Source organism: Leptonychotes weddellii, chromosome 13 (assembly GCF_054177405.1).
Source record: "Leptonychotes weddellii isolate Sample4059 chromosome 13, ASM5417740v2, whole genome shotgun sequence".
In the NCBI taxonomy this organism is placed as follows: domain Eukaryota; kingdom Metazoa; phylum Chordata; class Mammalia; order Carnivora; family Phocidae; genus Leptonychotes; species Leptonychotes weddellii.
In genome coordinates this window covers 56758308-56767025 of record NC_138381.1, presented here as the reverse complement: position 1 = coordinate 56767025, position 8718 = coordinate 56758308, and the positions used below count along the sequence as shown (strand labels likewise).

The following is an 8718-nucleotide window of genomic DNA, read 5'->3' as shown; positions in this document are numbered from 1 at the left end:
TTTTTAAAGATTTTATTTATTTGACAGAGAGAGAGAGAGAGAGAGAGCACAAGCAGGGGGAGGGGCAGAGGGAGAAGCAGACTCCCTGTGGAGCAGGGAGCCCGATGTGGGGCTCGATCCCGAGACTCGGATCATGACCCGAGCTCAAGGCAGATACTTAACCCAGGCGCCCCTTCCTTATGCTTTTCTTAACATTTTCTTTTCGCTAGCTTATTTTATTGTAAGAATACAGTATATAATACATGTAACATACAAAATATGTGTTAAGTGTTCAAGTTATCAGTAAGGCGTCCAATCAACAGTAGGCTATTAGTGGTTACGTTTTGGGAGAGTCTGAAGTTATACGCAAATTTTCAACTATGGGGGGGTTGGTGCCCCTACCCCCCACACTGTTCAAGGGTCAACTGTACTGTTTATGAAGCACTCAATAAATATTAACCACTATTTTATTAGCCTTTGAAGATTTTAAATTTGGTTAAAAATTATGAATAAAAACTCCAACTTTATTTATAAATTAACATAGGATAAATTATTATTGCTACTTCATTTTAAACATCACACTGATGTGTTATTTACATTGATCCAACCAGAGCTTTGAAATACTCCTGGGACACAGCTCAGATAGTCAAGGAAAAAGAAAAAGTCCTTCAGATAACTGTGTAGCCTCTGGCAGGGTACCTAATCTCTTTATCCCTTAATTTCCTCAACTATAAAGCAGAACAACAATTAGCCTACTCTGAAGAACAGTGATAAAAGTCAATATACTCCCCTCTTAGGCACCTAGCAAATACACTATCCTTGGAAAACACTCAGTATGTTCTGAGAGAAAGGCAGGCCCCTGGCAGAGCTCCACAGGCCCAGGGTCCTCCCAGTAGACCTCTATGATCTTGGTTCCACGAAGCTAAACTCAGAGTCAGCTCCTCCACACACAGAAATGGAGGCACACAGGTGATCACCAGAAGTTAGGACACAAGGCAAGAGCTTAGACATCATCCAGTCCCAAACCATCCTTTTAAAGTTGGTCTTGCAAAGACCATTCAGACATAGACCGGCACTCAGTTTCTCCCGGGGGCCAGCCTCCATCTTGCCCTGCAACTGGGGGAATCTTGTTCACTCAGTGCTCATCTGCCTCTTTTCTGGGAGCTAAATGTGGATCATAGCCAAATCTGCATCTCTAAGTGTGCCCTCACTTTTGAACTTGATTTGTATGTATTTCCTGTGTATTTTACACCACAGCAGGCCAGCTGTATTCTGGGTACCTAGAACACTGGAAAGTGCTCAGTAAATATTTGTCAAGTGAATCACCCCAACATCATGAGGTGGGTACTGCCATCCCCATTTGGCATATGAGAAGACAAGCTTACCAAGGTTAAGTGAACTGCCATTCCACTTAGCTAGTAAACTGCCACTAGGTATCTCTAGTCCTCCTCCCCAGGGCCCCATGCACCGCCCCCAACTTCCAGTTCCCACTCCACTGCCCCCATACCAGTCTTCTCCCTGCGTGCCCCACCATGCCCAGCTTCAGCCCCCACTCTAACTCACTGGCACTTCCTGCAACAGCCTCACCCCACAAGCTTCTCCCCTTTACAGCTGTCCTCCACAATGCATCCAGGGCAAGCCATCCCAAGAGAATCTGAACAAGCATGAGGTCCTGTGATGGCTCCCCAGTCTACAGAGAATAAAACTCAAGCTCTACCTCCCATCTCACACTCCAGCAGATAATTCCACTATTTTATCTAGCTTCATATTCGAGCATCTGCGTCTAGTGCTCCAAGCATATCACAAACGGCCTGGCCTTCCCACCCATGCATCTTCTGTACCTTGGATGTCCATACTGCTTAGGAACTCCCGTTTCCCTGAAGCGCCGGCCTCCCTCCTCGAAGAAGCCCTCCCTGCCCTCACCCCCTCCTCAGGCTCAGGTAGGGACACCTGTAATGCTCTACACCACATGGATAAAGATATAATCAGCTAGTTATATGTCCATCTTCTCTATTCAACTATGAACACCTAGAAGGCAGAGACTAGGTCTTTTTTTTTTTTTAAAGATTTTATTTATTTATTTGACAGAGAGAGACACAGCGAGAGAGGGAACACAAGCAGGGGGAGTGGGAGAGGGAGAAGCAGGCTCCCCGCGGAGCAGGGAGCCCGATGCGGGGCTTGATCCCAGGACCCTGTGATCATGACCTGAGCCGAAGGCAGACGCTTAACGACTGAGCCACCCAGGCGCCCGAGACTAGGTCTTTATCTTGGATGCTGAATGCCTGGCAAAAGGTCTGCACTTGGTAGAAACTCAGATACCTTAATGACTCATTCCTCCTTGGTTTTCTAGACCCTGGGGTTATCCTAGGGTAGGGTATAACAGGGAGCCACTGAAGCCTGTCAATTACTATCTTCAAAATCTCCCTGATATCCTGCTTCTGTCTCCATGACCACTGCGCTCCCAGGCTCAGGCCCTCATTACTCCCAGGACTATGAGATTAACTTCCTTCCTCCAACATCCCCTTTGTATAATTACAATTCCTGTCTGGTTCCTGCCAGAATTACTTTACTGAAACACACATCTGATGTCAGTTCCATGCCTAAAGACCCTCTGTAGTTCCCCCTCCCCAGCCTACAGGGGCTTCAAAGGCCCTCCACCTTTCCCCCACTTCTCCCCTTCCAGCCCACCTACTGACTCCCCACACACCCAACACTTACTTCGCTGCTATTCCCAGAACTCTCTAGACACATCGATAGCCTGCCTATGCAGGCTGTCAGGCATCCCCTGTGCCAGGAGCACCCCGCTCATCCTTCAAGGCTCAGTTCAGAGGTCATCTCCTGGGTGAAACCTACGCTGACTCTCCCCCTCCCATGCGTAACTCACACCCGGCCTCCACCCTGTCCTCTACTGCACTTTTAACATTACTCGGTCACCACAAATTGCGGGCTATTCCATCTCTCACGGGATCCTCTGCAGGTGAGCAAGGCCAGACAAAGGGTTTGACATCCAATGCACGCGCGTGCATAAGTCAGTCAAGTGGCCATCCCGTTTCCTTCAATTTAATAACTTGCGATGGAGGCTTAAGAGTGGCGCACCCTCCTCATTTTAACAATGGGAATAAAGAGCTCAGGAATATGACGTGCCTGGCCCAACGCCACCGTGTTCGGGCAGAGCTGGGCCCTAGACCCTCTGATTAGAAATCTCATTTACCAACAGTTAAACGACGGAGGGCGGGGAGAGGGCCCCAGCTGTTCTGCATGGGGGCCACTGGCGCTCGTGGGGTCTCAGGTCCTCCCCTTTGCGGCTCCCTTGCCGCGGAGCCCAGTGTTCGGTTCCCACACTTGACTGCCTGGAACTAGTCTCTCCCAGAACTTGGGGAAAAGTCGCTGTTTACGGTCCCGCGCCCGCAAGGACAAGGCCCGGCCGAGCTCACCGCACAACAACACCCGGGCCAGCAGCGCCTCCAGCCTCTGGCCGGGCACCGCGCGCCGCCGCGCACGCCACGCACGCCACGCGCATGCGCAGCCCCCGCTCTGGCGCGAGCCCCCGGCTCTGCGGCGGCGGCCTGTATGCTTGTGCAGCCGACGTCGTCGGGAGCTGGTCCCCGGTCCGGGAAATGCCCGGGTTCCAGGCGGCGGGAGAGGTCAGCGCGGTCGCTGTGCCCTCCTCCTCTGCTCCGCAGGGGAAGGCTGTGGATCCGTGTGGGGTTGGGCGGCGGGCCCTAAGCACCGGCCACAGGATGGGCGCGTGCGTTCCTCGGGTTGGGGTGCCAGGCAGAGGGCGGGAGGTGAGCGGGCTGCGGAGCAGTGGACCGAGCGTCTGGGGGTCGGGGTGCGCGGGGCTCCTTCTCCACTGCCGCCGCCAAAGCAGAGAGACCAGCTGAGACTCGTACCTTCTTGCGGAAACTTCGGCTTTGTCTCTCCCACGTGGAAGGCAGCAATGCCAGGTAGCGCCTGGCATTGCGGACTTGAGCCAGACTCCCTGAGTCTGATTGCAGCTCTGGCTCCCTAGCCCCGAGAGCTTGGCCAGTTTACCTTACCTCTTCAGTGCCTCAATTTCTTCAGCTGGAAAAAGGGGTTAGGGATCTTATTCACAGGGTAGGCTGTTGTGAAGATCAAATGAGTTAGTATAAGAGAATGAGATTGGTGCCTAGCAAGCACTGTATGAGCATGTGGGTGTTATTATTACTGTTTTTTATTAGAGCTGTGTGTAACAGGATGTTTAATGGACCTTTTCCTGTTACCCTAGAATTTATGAGTCAGGGCACAAAGATGACCCAGAGGTGTTGAGTATCCCACACAGTAAAGACAATACCGGACATATAAGCAGAACTTATTAAAGGGCTGTAGAACCAGACCTGCCAGAAGAAAGTATAGGGGAGTTTGGAGAAGGTGATGGGAATATTCTGTATCTTGATTGTCATGGTAGATTTTGTAGAACTCTAAACCTAAAATGGGTGAGTGTTACTTATGCAAATTAAACATCAATAAACCCAAAGAGAATTTTTTAAAAGACGCATTAAGAAAATGAAAGGCAAGCCACAGACTGGGAGGAAATCAAAACACATATCTGATAAAGGATTCTATACAGAATACATAAAGAACTCACTTAACCCTGTAATAAAACTACAAGTAGAACAGATACTCCAACAAAGACATTGTACAGATGGCAAATAAACACATGAAGGATCATTAGGGAAACACAAAGCCACAGTGAAACACCACTCACTAAATCACTACACATCCACTCAAATGGCCAAAATTAAAAAGACTGGCAACATCAAGTGTTGAGGATGCAGAGCAACTAGAATTCTAATACATCGTTGGTAAGTGTGCAAAATGGTGCTATCAATTTGGAAACATTTTGGAGGTTTCTTATAAAGTTGCCATACACTTACCATTCAACTCAGCAAAAATCCTACTCCTCATTTACCCAGTAGAGATGAAAATATCCACACTAGATTTGTACTAAATTGTTCACAGAAGCAATATTAACAGTGAAAAGCTAGAAACAACCTAAATGTTATCAGTTAGTGAATAGGTAAACAAACTGTGATAGTTCCATACAATGGGATACTCTTCTGCAAAAATAGGAACAAACTACCAATACCTGCAAAAATGTGGATGAATCTGAAATTTGATAGGCTAGGTGGAAGAAACCAGACACTGAAAGGCTACATCCTTTCATTATTAATGAAATTCTAAAGATAAAACTACAGTGACAGAAAGCCGATCAGTAGGTAGGGGTTGTGAATCAGGGGAGAGAATCCCCTGCAAAGGAACACAAGATGAACTCTGGGGGTGGTGGGAATGTTCTGTATCATAATTGTGGTGTTTACAGGACTACATTTGTCAAAACTCGTTGGATTATGCTCTTAAAATGGGTGATCTTTGTTGTAAACGAAGTATACCTGAATTTTTTTTATTTTTAAAGATTTTATTTATTTATTTGACAGAGAGAGACACAGCGAGAGAGGGAACATAAGCAGGGGTGTGTGAGAGGGAGAAACAGGCTTCCTGCTGAGCAGGGAACCTGATGCAGGGTTTGATACCAGGACCCTGGGATCATGACCTGAACTAAAGGCAGACGCTTAACGACTGAGTCACCCAGGTGCCCCTATACCTGAATTTTTTAAAAAGCCAGTTGGTGTTGGTCTGAGAGGAAACTACAACCAGTGGGCCATTTAGGTAGAGAGATCTTTACTCTTTTCCCTACTTCATTCTCCATGACCCAACATCAGAGAAGCAAGATCCTAAGGCAGGTGGAGGGGGGAGTTGGGTAATCAAGAGGTAGCCACATCCCACTCTTCCTCTTAAGGTCCTAAGTCTGGCTGGCAATGGGAGTGGGCAAAGGTTTACCTTGTATTTGAGATTGAACTGGCTGGACTTCGAATAACTGCCAAGCATTGGAAAGTTATACATTCTGCCCAAAATATGATTAAGGGGAAATGTGGGAAATTTGACAAGAATTGATAGAAGGCAACAATTAAAGAAAGCAATTTTATATGCCTCCTGTGAGGAGATGGTTCAATCATGTGATTGCATATGTTATTAAATTAATAAACCTACAGAACATATAATGTGTAACTCATATATAACTGTACTGTTAAACAACCAGATTCACCGGAGTAAATTTTAAAGATTTAATTGGCTTTATTAAATGATTCATGAATTGAGCAGCATCTCATCTAGCAAGTAGCGGGGAGCTCCAAAGGGCCACAGAAAGGGAAAGGTTTTTAAAGGCAGGACAAGGAAGTCATAAACAGAAAAAAGGATTATTTTGAGTGAGGTCACCTTCCTTTGGGGAAAATAGGGTCTTAGTTCGATTACCTCATCTTCCTTTGGGGGATGGAGAGGGCCCAAAGGACTGGTTACCTTATTGGTGCTGACCAGAAAATTCCTGATAGATCAGTAAAGACTACATTTCTGGGGGAGGTTGAAACTGCAGTTAGGTTAGGTATTTAAGCCCTGGTTTGGTGACATGGCCTAACATAAGTGACTCCATTTTGGGCCTGTGGTTTTCTTTTTAATGGTATTTTTCAAGTGTACGTAGGCGCTGTCACTGTTAATAAAATACAAAATCACTTAAAATATTACTGAACTCATACCTTTGTCATTATATATTTTCTTGATCAGCAGGTACTGAAAGTGTAACTGCTATAACGGGGAGCACCGCCCCCAAGTGTTGTCTGTAAAAAGGAGCCCGTGTCCTTGGGAGCATTGGTCATAGTCCTTTGGGAACAAGAATGGGAATGGATCCTGCTGGGGACTGGAGATGTCAAGAAGAAGAGAAGAACCAGGATAGTGCCATATTGTGGACATTACAAGGGAAGAGCTTTTCAAGAAATCAGGAGTTTGGGAGCCTGGCTCTGATTCTGAGCACAGTCTGACCTGCTCTGCTACCCGTGGGCCCTAGACAGGCTGACCAGTCACTGTGGCTATCCAGCCGTATCCCCCGTACCTAGAACACTGGAAGGTGCTCGGTAAATATTTGCAGGTAAGTAAACACTTAAGTGTTATGAAGTGGGTACTGCCATCCTCATTTCACAGGTGAGGAGACAAGCTCACTAAGGTTAAGAGAATTGCACTTATCGAGTAAATAGTAGACTTGGGAGTGGGGTTGAACCTAGGCCTGTTGAACTCAAGAGCCCAAGTTCATAACTCCTGTGCTAGTGGCCTCTGAAACATGCAAGGTGACCGAAATGAGAGGCACACGGCAGTGTAGCTGATGCTCTGGTGTTGAACGAGGATGTGCTTAATGCAGAAGTGGGAAGGGCCCAGGGCGGTGGGGGGGGGGGGGTGCTCTTAGAGCCAGGCTCCTAGTGGGCAGCCATGTGGCCAGGAGACAGAAAAGGAAGATGACTTGCCATCACCAGGGCCACACACGAGCTTGGCGAGGGGGGTGAGTGGGTGAGGTATGCACCTGTCAGTGTTCCAGGGCCACATGACAGCTGCAGGCCGGGCCCTACAAGAACTCTAAAGGGAAATCAAGGCTGTATACCCATCCACCAAGCATAGGGCAGAATCTGGCTCCTTCTGTTCATCCTAAGGACCCCTTCCCAGCCAGGCTCTGGCCTCCCTGAAGTCCATATGGCTAGGTTCCCTGCTTGGAGGCCACTGTGAGGCCCCACAGATCAGCACACATCCCACTTCTTACATGAGGTGAAAAAGTCGGCAATGACTTTGGGCTTGCTTACCAATGTAACAGTTTGTAGAATGTTTGCTCTAACATGTCCTGGGGACGCTCTTTGAGTTATACACGTGACCTTTGAGCAACACAGGTTTTGAACTGCGTGGGTCCATTTATATGCAGATTTTTTACAGTGTGGCACTGTAAATGTATTTTCTCTTCCTTAGGAATTTCTTCATAACATTTCTTTTCTCTTGGGACGCCTGGGTGGCTCCGTCAGTTGATTGTCTGCCTTCAGCTCAGGTCATGATCCCAGGGTCCTGGGATTGAGTCCTGCATGAGGCTCCTTGCTCAGTGAGGAGCCTGCTTCCCGCTCTGCCTGCTGCCTCCCCTGCTTGCTCTCTCTCTCTCTGACAAATAAATAAATAAAATCTTTATAAAAAACATTTTTTTCTCTCACTTTATTGTAAGTATATATTGCAGTATATGTTATGTATAACATATACAATATGTGCTAATCGACTGTGTGTTCTCAGGAAGGCTTCCAGTCAACAGGAGGCTGTTAGTAGTTAAGTTTTGGGGGGAGTCAAAAGTTATATGTGGATTTTTGACTGCGTGGGGGTCAGTGCCCCTAACCTCTGCCTTGGTCAGGGATCCACTGTATTCGAGAAACAAAAAGGAGCAATTATAAAAATATGTTTTTACTTCCACTTCCTTTGCTAATTCCCCAGAACATCGTTCACCAAGATGGACTTATTTTCTGAAATTTAAAACTTCTAAAATGAAGACTTCAAAATATGATACAGTGAAGACTAAAAACCTTGGATCCGAGAGCATCTGTTTTTTGCCTCTTAATTTTCTACGACTTCCCCATTCCTCTTTTCTTTGGATGCTCATCTGCTCCCTCCACCTTCAGCAGGCCGCCCGTCAGGCGTGGTTCTCCTCTATTATTGCTGAGATGGAACTCCCCCTGTTTTAGTGAAGGCCGTGATGTTGGAGGTTGCAGCCATGACCTGCTGCCACACTTCCAAATCACCACCCCACGCGGAATACTCTGTGCTGTCCCATCGTTAGGAAAGACTCATGCCACCTTTGTGGCCAGTGCTGGG

General features: G+C 47.3%; 1 long non-coding RNA gene across 1 annotated transcript; it reads left to right on the top strand.

Annotated features, from left to right (window-relative positions):
- The first annotated feature begins 3513 nt into the window (after positions 1-3513).
- LOC115937353 (uncharacterized) lies at positions 3514-8036 on the top strand. Its single transcript, XR_004072650.2, has 3 exons — positions 3514-3623; positions 6619-6976; positions 7837-8036. It is a non-coding gene; the product is annotated as an uncharacterized LOC115937353 (long non-coding RNA).
- Positions 8037-8718: the final 682 nt, after the last annotated feature.